At 37.6% G+C, this 17,249-nt stretch overlaps 1 long non-coding RNA gene across 3 annotated transcripts; it reads left to right on the top strand.

Annotated features, from left to right (window-relative positions):
• The first annotated feature begins 6,097 nt into the window (after window positions 1-6,097).
• Window positions 6,098-14,698, top strand: LOC116250728 (uncharacterized). Of its 3 annotated transcripts, XR_007572806.1 has the most exons (5): window positions 6,098-7,780; window positions 7,994-8,097; window positions 12,213-12,368; window positions 12,455-12,530; window positions 13,902-14,648. It is a non-coding gene; the product is annotated as an uncharacterized LOC116250728 (long non-coding RNA). The 3 variants fall into 3 exon arrangements; XR_004171489.2 differs by having other exon boundaries at window positions 7,418-7,780; window positions 12,213-12,530; XR_007572805.1 differs by having other exon boundaries at window positions 7,425-7,780; window positions 12,213-12,530; window positions 14,061-14,698.
• The last annotated feature ends 2,551 nt before the right edge of the window (window positions 14,699-17,249 follow it).

Raw genomic sequence — 17,249 nt, 5'->3', positions numbered from 1 at the left:
ACGTAAGCATGTATATGTAAATTAGATCCAAATTAATTGGATACAATTAAAACACAACAAGATCCATATCCATAAGTACTTATTAGTATGTTTTATTTGATTTCACTAATCTAACTAATCCACACCATTGAACTATATAGGCCAAACTGGGTTTGGGTCCAAATCCATAACGACATTCAAACGTACATATTTTCAAACAATCTAAATCATGTTCAAGTCCATTTAAATATCTATTTTTAGAACATATAGATCTAAATCGAAATTCATTTGTGAAGCATAAATTATTTATTTTCAAGGCAAGTTGGATCTAGGTCCAATTATGTATGTAACAACTGATACGGGTCAACTATAAACAAGTTAAATCCTTATCTAGAAGACCAAAACGTCTATTTAAACAGAACCGGTGGATCCGAATTAAAACAATTTAGTCTCTTGTCCAAATCTATTTACAACAGGTAAAATATATTTTCAAAACTCGGTTCCAATTTCAAGGCTATCTGGGTAAAAAGGGATTCAGTTTTGAGATTCAGGATCACCGGCACACCTTTTTATAAACAACTTTGGGGGCACGCTATTTACTCTTTTTAGGAAAGGGTGTTCTGTATTTCTTGGGAACCTGGTTTCGTTTTAGGCAAGATGAATTTTAAATGTGTGACTCAAAACCGCCCCAAAGAGGTTCAATGTTCAAAATTATCCATTTCAACCGCCGGGCAACCGCCCCAAACAACCGAGGCAGTTTATAGGAAAGGCATGTTCATCCTTATCAGGAAGGATAATCATCCCAACGGCCAACCAACGATATACGAGCCTATGACTATAAATAGGGGAAGAGGGGAAAGAAAGAAAAGGACTCTCCTCGGCTGTTGCTTATCTTCGTCCATCTTCCGCTGCCCACATGGTGATTTGAAGGTATGAATCTCTCGGCATGTGGAAGACCATGTGTCGGTACTGAGCCTTTCGACCAAATGCACCTCGAACATCCGTTGTACCAAATTACCATAAGCTGTCGCGGGCACTTCTGTTTCGCCTCATAAAGGCAAAGAATCGTTCCTGCCTTTCTTTCTGCCGTAAGAGACATGGTGTTGGGAATCTCAAACCTGTTTTTTGTTTTTTGGATTACAGGATGGATGCGTATACATCCTTGACATTGGCGTTGAACCAGGTTTCTGGCCCGGTCATGGTGTCTTGCCGCGGACGTTCTCTTCTAATGCAAGATCTTTTTCCTGGTAACTCGCTTTGGTGTCTTTTAGTAACACTAGCATATCCTGGTAATGAAGATAAAGTTCCTCAGTTGGATAGTGATCTTCTCACGATCTATTGGCCGACGCAGAAAGACGGCCATAGAAATGGAGGACCAAATGTGGATACGATAGTTCTCACAAAGAATTAATTACACATTATCGGGATGTAGATATATATCGGCCCTTAAAATTGGAAGATCTATCCCTGCAGCTGCAAACCAGACAACCATCTATGCGCTTCTCTTGAACTCCACAAACCTGGAGGCCAAAACGATTGTGATAAACTCCCATTGAATAAATGAATGAGTCGACCAAATTAGATTACTGAGACAAGCTAATGTTTCTGCATCTCTTGCCGCCCACCAGCGTTCTGGCTGTATTTTTGTTATTGTGACTGCGAAGATACAGGCCAATATCAATGTGTTTCAGTCTTATTCTCCGATCTTGCCTCCATATTATTCTATTTCCCTCAATCTCAAACCCAAGGGAGGAACAAAATCAACTTCGAACACAGACACGCCCAGAACAGAGAGAGACAGCGTTTAAAACGTAACGTAGCTAAGTGCTTTGAATGGGAAATAAAGACTAGTTGTCGTTCTGAATACACGCCAAAATTAGGTATTGTACCAGTGTAACTCAACAAACTTAGGTACTATATCAGTGCAACTCAAGCATAAGGCGCCACACATTTGATCAACCTTTGATATCAGAAGTTTTCAATTAGAAAAGGAACAAGTTTATATCCATCAGAATCAAATTTTCAGTGTATTGGAAATATAATAGGTTCCAACTTCAACATAATTTATATTCAGTTTCATTGACTTAACATTAGAATTCTGTGTTCTACATAATTCTTTTTTGTGTTTTCTCATTGATTTAGCGTTAGAGTTGATCCTTACCTCGAAAATGCCAGATACGTGGGTGCATGCAAATGACTATGAATCCATTTTTGGGTTTGCATGTGTTGCAAGCAGATAATAGTTTTTGTTTTGATAACGTTCCCATGCTTTGACGATGTAATGAACTGAGGTTAACTACAATTTGTAGAATTATAAATAACGAGGAAGCATTAAATATAACATTTAAAATAACATACCATAGAGATTACAAATAAACAATATGTGAATATCTCCACAAATATGCAAACACCTCTATGTAATAGAGACACATTGATGAGAAGTCATGACAAATAACAGACTCATTTCAAGAAAGGATAGCATTTGATTAAAAATTGTGCTATACGAACCATAATGATCAATATCATTGCCAGATTTATGGTTTTCCAAGTTAGTTCCGAGTCCATAGGTAGCTAAAAGTTTGAAACAACAGAAAAGAAGGCATGTGTGTCCACAGCTAGCTACAGCTTGTCAGTATCTGACAAAGGCAAAGGTATTAAAAAATGAATTACAATGAAAATCAGTGTCTTTTAGAGCTGAATTTTATATACTGTCATCAGTGTACATCCATATCTTCACTTTTTTCTTTTCCTCTCTTGCTTTATTTGTTTTAGAATCCATCAATAAGAATCACAATCCTGAGAAACTGTAGAAGCTGTGGACCCACAGACTGCCTTTGTCAGATGCTGCCAAGCTGTAGCTAGCCCATGTTTCGGCATTTGTCAATTTTATGATCTCTTTGTGGCTGTTCTCGCATCCTCTGGGCGAACCGCAACTCTGGCCTGCAACGAACTTCGACATCCACTTGATTACAGGCTTCAAGGTGAAAAAGGTTGGACTTCGGCATGAGGTGCATCTTCCTTACTGCATCTTTTAATGGGGGTTAGATTGATAGCTCTATAAAATCTGTCAGACATGCCTTTTTGTTAATTTCTTTACTGTTACTCTATTGAAGCAACTTTCTGAGCATTCAAGTATCATTCAAATTTTTTTGGTTTTTTATTGTTTCCTGAAATTCATTATGCTTTGCTAAACATATTAAGACTAATTTCTGCAGACCGAACATGAATTAAGTGAAATTGGAACAGATCAAACTGTGGGGGTTCTTGTACCTTAGCTGCATAGACAAGAATTAGCTTCACCATTTGACTAAGAATGCATCAACATCTACATCATTGACTGCCGTTGGATCAATGAATACACACTGATGAGATGACACCTTGTTACTTAAACTGAAATTATGCTTGTCTGGAAGATTGTACTAAGGTCATAGATGCATATGATATAGCCTCAGAAGGAACAATTATGATGTTGTGGTCTCTTAAAAGAAGACGAGTTTGAACTATTTCTTTTTCTTTTAAATTTTGTTCTTTTGTTCATTGTCAACATCTCTTTTTCTCTTGTACCTTCTGCAGCTCTTATCTTATTCATTATATAGATGTAAATAACATTTTACGGGAGACCACTATCCTAGTTTACAGGCAGCTATTTGTGTTCTTGCAAATGAACATTCCAAATCATGTATGCAAGAAGTTAGGCAATTTAGGGCAGATGAAACAAAAGGAGAAAGAATACCTAGAGATGCACTATTACATTCACGGAACCTGATGATGATGATAATGGTGTCTAAGCACCATTGCAATTACTACAAATAGACCAAAGTTTTAGTGAAAAAATTCACTTCAATTATGAGGTGGAGATGTTGTGATTTTTGGAATCGTTGTGGAGGTCCACTGTGAAACTAGATTCTTCTTTATCCTGAAAGATTTCAGCATTGTGATGCTTATCTATTGATCAAAACTGAAAGAAGAGACTGCAAAGAACTTCGAAGCACACGAATCTGATCATGACAGATAAACTGTACATGTATATGGCAGTTTGTGCGTTGTTTTCATGCTGCTGATTCATTTTATTGGAGCTTGACATCGCAAAAACTTGGGAACGTTTTATTCTTTGAAATGCCCTGTTGAACTTCTGATTTCTATACTTTACACAGATCCAAGGCCGATGGGAGAATATCCTGCACAAGGAGTTGCTAAGGTTCTCTCTCCTCTCCTCTCTCTCGAGCGGTTTTACACACCAGTGAAGGATTTCGGGATATCACCTTTTCTGATTGCGGTTTTACTGCATTTTTAAAACAGGTTTAGAACACCTTTTGTTACAGACAGAATGGGAGGAAGAGTGGTATGCGTCCTTGTTTTGAAAAACATAAACTCAAAATAGTGACTAATTTAATTGTTAAATGGATTGTAGCACTACAGGGGCTATTCAAGCAGCTTATGCACAAGCCTCTGCTTGGAGAATCTGTGAAATAATTAGTGTACGAGCAGACTAAAGTTGTCGCCTTCTCAAATTTCTCTTGTTTTATAGCCAGTTGTTATTAGACATCCAAGAAACGAAAAATACATGACAATTTTTTTTTATTATCCTTTTCTTAAAAGTTTTTCTTTATCCTTGCAGGTACCCAAATCATCGGTAGAGGATCCTCACAATCTGGCACTTTGGTTAAAGGTCTAAACTGATGCTTAGAAGCATATATGTTTACTCCCCATCTTACATCTACAATTCTAATTCCTTTTCTCAGTTGGATGTAACTTTTGCTTCTGTAACATGAATTGATACGTGCTTGCTTATCCAGGACTGAACTTTGAAATCTGTTAAACTTGCTGTCTGCAGATTATTATATGTCCATTTTTTGTAACAAATATGTGCAAGTTTATGCCAGGTTGGGTTCATTAATCTCACTGGGTAGGCTTTGCCTGCAACTGTGGTTAAATGAATTGTATTATTGTAGCTTATACAAGTTGTTAGCTGAACATACTCATACTGCTTGAGATCCAGGATCACAAGCAGGGGCGTTCTTAGCTTCAGCTTCGTTATGCTCTTATATGTATGTTCCACTTAGAATTATCAACGTTCTTATGCCTAAAGATAGTTGGGTCACTCAATGGCAGTTTCCTTTTATGTAAAATAACAAATACAAAATTGACAAGATGCATTATGTGATAAAGTTAATAGCAGAAGTTAGCGATTCACGTCACGGCAAAAACCGAAAAGGGAACAACCAAACAATTCATAGAAGGACCAGACAAGATTCAAGAGAACAATCTTGAACCAAAGTCAATTTCCAGTCATGACTTTATTGCTCGATGAAGCAATTTCCAGCATACACACAAAGGTTGAAAAACAGATCTTGGAATTTTCTGTGCAATCGAAAAATAAGTCCAATATATACGTTAACAATACAAAGAATCAGCTTACAGCATGCGGACTTCGTCATCAACTGCTCAGAGAAACGACTCAATCAAAACAGCAGAGGGAGACGACAGTAAGTGTGCATCACAGTGTTGGCAGAAGAAATCAGTGAGTAAACAATAACCATTAAAGAAGAAGTAGATGCTTTATTGCAAGTGTATGTGTGCCTTTGCACATGTTAATTAGTTATATCATTTGTGATAGCATCAGTTAACCGTCCGTTGGCCATGAACTTTGCATCAGATGGATCACAACAGCGAACCGGCCTATTGCATGTTATGCCTGGATGAAGGTGGACAATAAAATAGGTCAATCTGGATATCTGTGAACTACATTCCAGGTGAATTAGCCATTTCAGAAAATCCAAAGAGGTCGGTATTATTTTTGACGGTTCCCTTAATAATAAGGGCAACATGGTTTCAAGGGGTTGCCTTTTCCGCAGCACACCAGATAAAACAAGGATAGTGGATCACTTTATCAAGGACAGTGGATCACTTTGAGTATCAGCAGTCCTTTGGATGCACGCAGGTTCAACCAGTCATAAGCTTTGACATGCATTGAACCATAAAGGATTTTGCTGAGCACAGTCATCTCTGGATGATCATGGAGAGGTGTAACTGATGAAGTTGGCAGACAAAAAAATTCCTACCTATCTGCAAAATACATACCACAGTCGCTAGATTAGAACTTGAAATGGAAATGCTCTTCCAAATAAAACATGCAGAGGGTACAATAAAATCTAGATGCTTTAATGTTGACATAATTCGTCATTCACAGATTTGGGACAGTAATAATAAGCTATTACTAGAGAGCAGATATGACATAGCCATCTGAAAGCAGAAGAAAATATAAAACGAACATACCCAATAAAATGACATAGATGTAAAAAATACATATTTTAGTTTAATGAATAAAAAGCTCAAGAGGACATACAAGAAGAACTCCCAGCACTTGGAGACTCTCATGGCAGCGATCATTATGATGTGAATTATCGTTTTAGGAGGTGTTTCTGTGTCTTCATACAGATAGATACGCCCAACATGTAAATTTGGTACTCGGTAGCCCGTTTGGTTCTTCAATTTTCTTCATATCTTCTAATAATTTATGGGTAGTTAGGAGCTTTTTGCATGACCAGAGTGTTCACTGTCAATCAGTTTGGTTGGATTTGGTTTTTGACCATCTGCTATTCTGAGCGAGGCAGGCAGGAAATATTTTTCAATATCTTCTTGTCTCCCTTCTAGTAGTCCTGTTTAGAAAACTAGTGCTCCGTGTCAAGTTCTCCCCACATAAACATCAGAAAGACGAGCTTCATCTTGTGGGGATTTAATGTCACAAGGCTTTTTAGTCAATTGCCTGATCAGTTAAGCTCATCTTGTGCATTAGGCTATTACACTCACTTCATCTTGTGTGTAGATGACTCCTTCATTGACCGACCTTTGTGAAAATCGGGTTATGTAAACACTTGGATTTTCAACCAGTTCTTAGAGCCTGGCTTGTGTATTTCGTTGAGAAGATAGAAACAATGTTTTCTATAAACAACTTAGGGAAGGAGGGGCATGCTATTTACTCCTTCTTGGAAAGGGTGTTTTGTCAAACCGAATTTCTTAGGGACCAGATTCAGGCAAAGTGAATTTTACATGTGTTACTCAAACGGCCCCAAGAGGTAAATAATCCTTACCAAAAAATGTGTAAAATTGTACATTTCAACCGCCCCCAGAGGCAGGGGCATAGCACAACCGAAGCAGTTTGGTGGCCCATAAGCAGATGTGTTCAACCCCAGGGGCCCGTTGGTTATCTAGATAATGGTTGGTTTCACAAAAATAAAACTTGAAATATGCTATGTTTAAGAATTACTAAAAATTAACTATATTAACTTATTATATTTACATGAAATTTAGATTATAGATGCTAACTTCTTAAAACATAAACCGCCCCAAAGATGAATTTTAAATGTGTTACTCAAAACCGCCCCAAAGAGGTAAATAATGCTTACCAAAAAATGTGCAAAATTATACATTTCAACCGCCCCGAACAACCGAGGCAGTTTGGTGGTGGCGCATAAGCAGACGCAGGGGCCTGTTGGTTATCTAGATGAAGGATCCGCCCAAGTAAATGGGAAAGGCAGTTGCCTACTTCGCCTCGTGCCCACCAGCCAGGACAGTCAAGAAATACAAGAATCATTCATCCGTTTTGATAATGTTCATCCTTATCAGGAACGATAATCATCCCAACGGCCAAACAACGCTAACTGTTCATCTCATCATACGAGCGTGTGACTATAAATAGGGGAAGAGAGGAAAGAAAGAAAAGGAACTCGGCTGTTGCTCATCGTATCGAAACTGCTGGAACCCTTCGTCCATCTTCCGCTGCCCACATGGTGCTTTGAAGGTATGAATCTCTCGGCATGTGGAAGACCATGTGTGGGTAGTGAGCCTTTGGACCAAATGCACCTCGAACATCCGTTGTACCAAATTACCATAAGCTGTCGCGGGCACTTCTGTTTCGCCTCATAAAGGCAAAGAATCGTTCCTGCCTTTCTTTCTGCCGTAAGAGACATGGTGTTGAGAATCTCAAACCTGTTTTTTGTTTTTTGGATTACAGGATGGATGCGTATACATCCTTGACATTGGCGTTGAACCAGGTTTCTGGCCCGGTCATGGTGTCTTGCCGCGGACGTTCTCTTCTAATGCAAGATCTTTTTCCTGGTAACTCGCTTTGGTGTCTTTTAGTAACACTAGCATATCCTGGTAATGAAGATAAAGTCCCTCAGTTGGATAGTGATCTTCTCACGATCTATTGGCCGACGCAGAAAGACGGCCATAGAAATCGAGGACCAAATGTGGATACGATAGTTCTCACAAAGAATTAATTACACATTATCGGGATGTAGATATATATCGGCCCTTAAAATTGGAAGATCTACCCCTGCAGCTGCAAACCAGACAACCCTCTATGCGCTTCTCTTGAACTCCACAAACCTGGAGGCCAAAACGATTGTGATAAACTCCCATTGAATAAATGAATGAGTCGACCAAATTAGTTTACTGAGACAAGCTAATGTTTCTGCATCTCTTGCCGCCCACCAGCGTTCTGGCTGTATTTTTGTTATTGTGACTGCGAAGATACAGGCCAATATCAATGTGTTTCAGTCTTATTCTCCGATCTTGCCTCCATATTATTCTATTTCCCTCAATCTCAAACCCAAGGGAGGAACAAAAACAACTTCGAACACAGACACGCCCAGAACAGAGAGAGACAGCGTTTAAAACGTAACGTAGCTAAGTGCTTTGAATGGGAAATAAAGACTAGTTGTCGTTCTGAATACACGCCAAAATTAGGTATTGTACCAGTGTAACTCAACAAACTTAGGTACTATATCAGTGCAACTCAAGCATAAGGCGCCACACATTTGATCTACCTTTGATATCAGAAGTTTTCAATTAGAAAAGGAACAAGTTTATATCCATCAGAATCAAATTTTCAGTGTATTGGAAATATAATAGGTTCCAACTTCAACATAATTTATATTCAGTTTCATTGACTTAACATTAGAATTCTATGTTCTACATAATTCTTTTTTGTGTTTTCTCATTGATTTAGCGTTAGAGTTGATCCTTACCTCGAAAATGCCAGATACGGCGGGTTTATGCAAATGACTATGAATCCATTTTTGGGTTTGCATGTGTTGCAAGCACATATTAGTTTTTGTTTTGATAACGTTCCCATGCTTTGACGATGTAATGAACTGAGGTTAACTACAATTTGTAGAATTATAAATAACGAGGAAGCATTAAATATAACATTTAAAATAACATACCATAGAGATTACAAATAAACAATAGGTGAATATCTCCACAAATATGCAAACACCTCTATGTAATAGAGACACATTGATGAGAAGTCATGACAAATAACAGACTCATTTCAATAAAGGATAGCATTTGATTAAAAATTGTGCTATACGAACCATAATGATCAATATCATTGCCAGATTTATGGTTTTCCAAGTTAGTTCCGAGTCCATAGGTAGCTAAAAGTTTGAAACAACAGAAAAGAAGGCTTGTGTGTCCACAGCTACCTACAGCATGTCAGTATTTCAAACCATGAAAATGTAAATATGAGGTGGGGGTTTTAGTGTATTATACTTATTGAATTCAGGCATGTTCACTAGTAATATTATAGTTGGTCACCATGAAGATCCATATCCATAAATTAGATCCAAATTAATTGGATACAATTAAAACACAATAAGATCCTTATCCATAAATTAGACCCAAATTAATTGGATAGAATTAAAACACACTAAGATCCATATCGATAAATTAATCTCACTCTCTCTTAGTCTATATGTTCTTGGTTCGAAATGGTTCGACCCATCGGCAGAGCTTTCCTTCTCAAAGTACTCTCTCTCAGTTCTTTCTTCTTCTTTTTTTCTTTTTCTTGGTCTTCTTCTTCTTCTAAGTTTTGATGGCCGGTGCAAGATCTTTTCCACTACAATGGCCAGACAACAGAAGGACAACGACAAGAAGGACAAGAAGGATAATCATGAGCTTATCATAAAGCTCGCGGCCAAATTTAAATGGCAGCAGTGTCCCAAATGCAAAATCTACATTGAGAAAATAGGGGGCTGCAACCACATGACTTGCAGGTGTGGTTGCAGTTTCTATTACAAATGTGGAGTACGATGGGCGCATCACCAACAATGTCAATCCTCATAAGATCCGACACCACCATGACGTCGTTATGGTAATTATTTTCTTCCCTTTCACTTATCCGTTTACAGTACAGACCTCCTCAGTTCTGACGTGTTGGTGGTTTTGTATGTCCTAATGTGACTGAATCTTGCGGAGACGCCTTTTCTTTCTTCCCATTATTCATATTCTTGCTACCTTGTTTGCAGTTTTTCTTTCTAATAATGTATTCAGGAAGTTTTTGATGTGACATCTTCATGCTGCCACGTTGGCCGTTTGAAGGTTTTCTGTAAATATTAGAAAAACTTCCTGAATACATTATTAGAAAGAAAAACTTCAAACAAGGTAGCAAGAATATGAACAATGGGAAGAAAGAAAAGGCGTCTCCGCAAGATTCAGTCACATTAGGACATACAAAACCACCAACACGTCAGAACTGAGGAGGTTTGTACTGTAAACGGGTAAGTGAAAGGGAAGAAAATAATTACCATAACGACGTCATGGTGGTGTCGGATCTTATGAGGATTGACATCGTTGGTGATGCGCCCATCGTACTCCACATTTGTAGTAGAAACTGCAACCACACCTGCAAGTCATGTGGTTGCAGCCCCCTATTTTCTCAATGTAGATTTTGCATTTGGGACACTGCTGCCATTTAAATTTGGCCGCGAGCTTTATGATAAGCTCATGATTATCCTTCTTGTCCTTCTTGTCGTTGTCCTTCTGTTGTCTGGCCATTGTGGTGGAAAAGATCTTGCACCGGCCATCAAAACTTAGAAGAAGAAGAAGACCAAGAAAAAGAAAAAAAGAAGAAGAAAGAACTGAGAGAGAGTACTTTGAGAAGGAAAGCTCTGCCGATGGGTCGAACCATTTCGAACCAAGAACATATAGACTAAGAGAGAGTGAGATTAATTTATCGATATGGATCTTAGTGTGTTTTAATTCTATCCAATTAATTTGGGTCTAATTTATGGATAAGGATCTTATTGTGTTTTAATTGTATCCAATTAATTTGGATCTAATTTATGGATATGGATCTTCATGGTGACCAACTATAATATTACTAGTGAACATGCCTGAATTCAATAAGTATAATACACTAAAACCCCCACCTCATATTTACATTTTCATGGTTTGAAATACACATACATACACAGAGATAGTATAAGCGAAAAACCAAAGCTTTAAAAGCTCTCTCTCTCTTTCACACACATATGCACACGGACATGCAACACAAAGATGCAAATTTCAGCCGACAAAAAACAAGCATATTTGAGTAGATCTACATTAATAAGGTATAAAAAGCATCAATTTTGTGATGTACTTAAGTGCAAAAAAACCAACATATTCAATGGACCGATGCTAATAAGCGTCAATTTATGATGTAACTAAGTGCTATAGCTAAGGGCATACCACGAGACATTTTGTTAAAAAATGACGTGAGTGCTGTGGTATATACTAAAGCAGCAATATGTGTCTATTCATGAACAGTCAATGGGGACCATAGCAGAAAAGGCAAACTGAACATACAACAGCAAAGAATACTAAAAGCTAGCTATTACAATCAGAGGCAAGGAGAAACCAGAGGAAAAAAGTTCTTATTCATTCAGAAAAAATACTCCAAGTTCATGGCTAAATAATACTTAAAGATTAAGTAGAGGCACTTTTAGGGTAAGTAAAAAAAAATATGGAGTCAAGTACAAGATAGTATCTTACACGAGACAAGAAAAAATGGCATATGAGGAGAGCTTTCAACATAGAAGTTGCAGGACCAAAAGCAGGTATCAAAAGGCTCAGACAGAAAAAAACTGCATGGGCCTCTCCATGACCTAAACCACCAGCTGAATCATACAAGACAGCAAAAAGCAAAAATGAGATAGTAAGAGAATATTCAAATAAAAATATTGAAGGCAAATTTTCTGAAAAACAAAGACCTTGTCATATCATGTTCTTCATCTTTTATGGTCCATCTTTTCATGTATAAAACTGCAGATGAGTTCCCAGTTAATTCTGCTGAAGATAATATGAATTCCTTTCTTACTGGAATATGTTTCTTAAATATTTGAGCTTTCCAAATGGTTAATTAATGATCCTTAACAAATTGTCTGATAGTGATATTCTTGATGCAGGATAAGCAATTAACCACTCCAGAAAGTGTTCTTGCTATGTCACAATGACAACATGTTGTAGGTAAAACTTGCATCTGAAGAGAAATAAGCCGATAAAGCTTCCTGAAGTCTAAACTTGTGAAAGTGTTGGAAACTTTGCATCTTATGCACATAGAGGTTTCAATGGCTCTTAATATTTTCTATATTTCTCACATTTTTTATAGAACTTTAAGTATGTTAACTCTTTCTCCTGTGTGATGAAGCCAAGAAAAGAAACCAAGTTGGAGTCAGCAGCTTCTAGTTTCAAACATTACAAGAACATGCCTCGACAAAAGCACAGTATGCTCTATTTGTTTTCTTCATTCAATCCTTAAGGTTCCAGAGTTTTCCTCAAGCACTCTCTTTCCTCACCATTGTTAGGTTAACCAAAGTTTAGTATTAGTTACAGAAGAGTAACAACCAATATCTATACCTCTCCTTATTCTGTCAATGTTGCGCCAGTATGCTCTTTTCTTTCAACAGGAACAAGAGAATGGAGGCCAAAACAGTTGGAGTTAATGTGAAACAACAATAGGTTTGAAAGCAGGCCTCCTCCAGGAGGTAAAACCATTGTGGTTGCCATTGGGAACCAAATTCAGGTTGGTTGTGCTTGGTTTGGATGCAGAAGACATTTTGTATTGGGGCCAGAGACCATTGTTTCTGTGTCCTGCAAAACCTCAGTTCGTTTCCTGCTAGAGAAATCAAGGTTCAGCTGATAATTTCTCTCTGCAACTGCAAACTTGCATCAGGCTGAGTGCATATGCGACAGCGCCACTCATAGTGGGGATGCCATCTTGGCAGAGTGTTTAATTCACCTTAATCATCAAAATCATGAGGGGAAGAGAATAGTGTCATGATAAACATAAAACAGAGGTCTTTACATCATTCATTAGACACTTGATTGCAAGTTGCAATGAATGTAGTTCAATGCTTTCCTAGCTTCGTCTGCACAATTCCTCACCTGCTTTGTCCTTGCTCCCCCATTCGTCCCCCTCACCATCCTGTAATCTGTTCCATTCATTTTCGTACAACGTAAGCAGAGAAAGAGAGAGATGCTTCCATGTTCTAACAGAGCTCCATCATTCTGGTGCAGCTTTACTGTTCCAGCAACTCCACAATTCTGGCACTAAACAATCAGGAAGAAATGAAGATTTACCAGCTAAATGTCTCCATAACATTGAGTAATAGGGTTGTTGATAGGGTGAAAAATAATTTATCTTAAAAAACTTTAGTTTTTCCTGTTGACGATCAAAAAGTGGCTGTTTGTTATATACTTTTCTTGATCCAGACAGTGAAATGCAAATTATTAAAACGTTGGCATGCTTTTCTTATATAGTTGGTACCATTTGTCGGGCATGCTTCTGTAAATTGTTTGCTGTTTGATTTTTTATCTAATGCCGATAACAAAAATTATTGTTAAAATTAAGAAAAAAAAATCAGTTAAGCTTACCAAGAGCAATTTGCATCTTATCAGTTAAGAAAAGACAAGGCTTTGATACTCTATCAGCAAAAACATTCAACATATCTTCAAGCCTTCATCATTATAGCACAGAACATCACTAAGCAAAGAACTAGACCCTAGAATTATTCATATAATGCAAAATTGAATTGTGGAAGAACCAGAGGAGAACTTTTTCAGCAACCTAAACTAGCAAAAATATAATTTTTCAGGTGTGGGACATTCATAGATCTATGAAGTAGTCACCAGCTCTAACAGAAGAAAATTCCAAATTCATGCAAACTAACACAACATTTTCAGCAGAACAGAACTAGAAAAGTGTAACTCGAGCAGAAACCACAAGAAACTTGACATACTTGTACATCTTCCAGAAAAAGATCCTGAATCCTTCCTGAAGACTGACCGAGGTGATCAGAAGAGTTGCATGTAGCCATATTGAAGATTGTAGAGGAAGAAAGGCTCACTATGCTGCAGACAAGATGATCAGGTTCACAAGCCACAAAAGTGCACTGCATCAATACGACAAAAAGAAAAAGAAAGTGAAATGACAAATCTGAAGAACATAAATATGTGTGCCTCAGGTAGAAAAAAATTGCACATATGGTAAACCAGAATTCATTGTACTCGAGAAGTAACATGGACAAATTATGTCACATAGGCTTGCCAAAACAGGTGCCACACCCAAGTGGACTCATATTGGATCTGGGTGCAGGTTTGCCAACCGGAACGGACTATTGTCATCAAGCGCTTGCAAGACTCTAGCCAACAGAAGCGCAGTCTGGTGAACAAAGCCTGAGCACACAGACTCAGTCAAAATGCACCAACTCCCTTTTTGTGAAACATTTTTGCTATTGCCATTGGTTTTTCTTGATAAAATTTCTATCAGTAGCATAGCTTGCCTTTACTTGATTCTGTTATGTATGTACTTATAATTATTAAGGGTTCGTTGATTCTCACCAGCAGGCACACCCACAATCATGTGTCTGTTGTCGTGCTATTAAGAATTTCAGTTGGCCCAAAGCAGTTTAAAGCAAAGTTACCAACTGTCAAAGAGGGATGTGATTATCAAACCACCAGAGAGTCTGTCCAACTGGTCAACTGGTCAGGCTAGTTGTTGGTCTGGCAACTAACCCCTGGCCTGTAAATCACCAGGGGTCTAGTTAGGCAGACATGTCCATTGACCAGTGCAAAAAAGGAGCAACAATATTGAAATTACAGAGGAAATGCTCAAATCAAAGATCAAAATTTTAATAGCGAAAGAGCCAATTGATCAGCAAAATGGACAAGAAATCCACAGCCATAGATAAGTACCAACAAATATTGGCAACAGATCTGTAACTGAAAATTATCAAAAAATCTGTGTAGGATATTTGCCATGCTTAAATAAAGGTTTTTGCACAAGAGTTATCAAGGTCTATAGCTATGCCTTCCGTGATGAAGATTTCACGTTCATCACATTAAACACACTGTCTTTTCTTGGTTATTTTCATTTTTAACACCTGCAACCAAGTTGTGTCAGCAACTATTTTAAAGAATTTGTGTTACTTAGCTTTTTACCTTCAGACACTGAAAATCCAGCTTAACAACTAAACAAAGTTCTTCAACAAGATTTGTAATATACTTGCTCACTATGCTAACTGCATGTGAAAGAGTCTAGCCTTGTACATGTCATAGAATATGGAACTTTCAACATTTCCATACTTTCATCTTGTCTTTCAAAGCACATCTCTAATGATGATCTAACTTGGTGTTAAAGGAGCAGTCATAGGATAAACGTAGTCATGTTAATTGGAGAGAGTATAGTTATGTTGGGTTAGTCATAAGCAACTAGTTTCCTCTTGTCTGATCTCTACGTGCAATATTTTTTTTACAGCACCAAGGTCTCTCCATTCCAATTGTTGTTTGAGTTGCTTTTTTAGTTTATTGATATCATCTTGAATTGTTGTTTGATATGCTCCTTCAGTTTAATAATGTCGGACATGTTCTTCACGGCAATTAAACATGTTGACTTACAAAATAAGGTAAAAAATTCTCACTGTTTTTTCAAGCACCTCCATGCATGCAACAAACATGGCGGCTCCATTTTATCCATTTTCCAAAGACAAACAAATCAGGTCTTAAATACCATTTCCATGGAGATCTTTTTAGTGAATTAGTCATAAAAACTTTCTTAACTGACACATGAGATCTCTTTTACCTTTGACTTCAAACTCCTCAGGTTGATGTATGTAGATTTCTTCATTTGGATATCCTTCAAGAAAGGTTTTTTGACATCCACTTGTAGCTCCAAATTTGATATACTCACACAAATGCATTGGATTAGAGGAGAAGCAGTCATCATCATCACTATCTTCTTGGGAAACTCCTCTGCTACAAGCCTAAAAGTCAAGGTTCATTTGTAATCTCTGTCGTCACCAGAATTTTCACTCTTCCCATATACCCATTGCAACCAATTGTCTTTCTCCTCTAGACAATGAGACAATAACCCATGTTTGGTTATTTCTCAACAACTTTATCTCTTCCTCATGGTCAGCTCTCACTCCCGCTGTTTAAATCAGTCCTAGCTTCTTGTAAGGAGCTTATTTCAATTCTAGGTGAAAGGCTTCGGTGCTAGACACCGCATTCTTTCTTGATACCTAAGTCACATTTTACATTTTTTTAAAATACCTTCTCAATAGAAATGAAAGCTATTGTTGGAAATTTTGAAATTGAAAAGTACTCAGGCATGTCAAGTTTTGGCTTGTGGCAACTGGCAAGTCAAAGTTCATAACTTGACGGTCTAAATGGGCAAGAAAATGCTTACAAAGGGAAGGGAAGTGGAAATCACGCTGATATGGAGGATGAAGACTGGGAAAATCTTGGTAACAGAAACAAAAGTATTAAGTATAATTCTACCTGGTTTGCCAGACAAAGTTTTATACAATGTTGCTGCACGGAAATTCGATGGTTAAGCTTCGGTAAGAGACTAAAGCAATAAAAAAGGAGACTACAGCAATAAAAGAATTGAATGTCTTCAATAACTGGTCCTAAAAGACCAAGTCTTGAAGCAAAAAATTAAACTGTAAATTTAGTCGTGAGTCCTAATTAAATAGGTATGAGATTCACACGGTAATTAAGATCTAAGAATTATGCACGTGAAAAATAAATATACCTACCAATGTCAGATAGAAATGAATGGTTATTGGTAAAAGCCATGTAGGATACTGTACTTATTAGTGAAACCCATGCGGGTGGTTGCGTAGGTAGAAATGGTGCTTAAATACAGCATTGATGTACTCAACTGTTAATCCAAACCATTTAAAAGAGCGTGTCAAAGATCAACTAGTCGGAGCACGGTAGCTTTGTTGGTTTAATCAAATGAATTCTCATTTCTTTGTTCATATGTGAGGAAATGAAGTCTACGTATGCAAGCATCTTAATTTCCTATATGACTAGGATGGAACAAAAAAATACCTTTTTCCAACTACTACAACCACAACATGCCCTTTCCAAAATATGCATCCACTTTTTAGGGGGTAACTGAATGGTGACTCATTGGAGTGACGCTCATTTAATCCATT

The sequence above is a fragment of the Nymphaea colorata genome, chromosome 3, assembly GCF_008831285.2.
Source record: "Nymphaea colorata isolate Beijing-Zhang1983 chromosome 3, ASM883128v2, whole genome shotgun sequence".
Lineage (NCBI taxonomy): Eukaryota > Viridiplantae > Streptophyta > Magnoliopsida > Nymphaeales > Nymphaeaceae > Nymphaea > Nymphaea colorata.
Note: the sequence above shows the minus strand (reverse complement) of the source record. Positions and strands in the feature narration are given on the sequence as shown.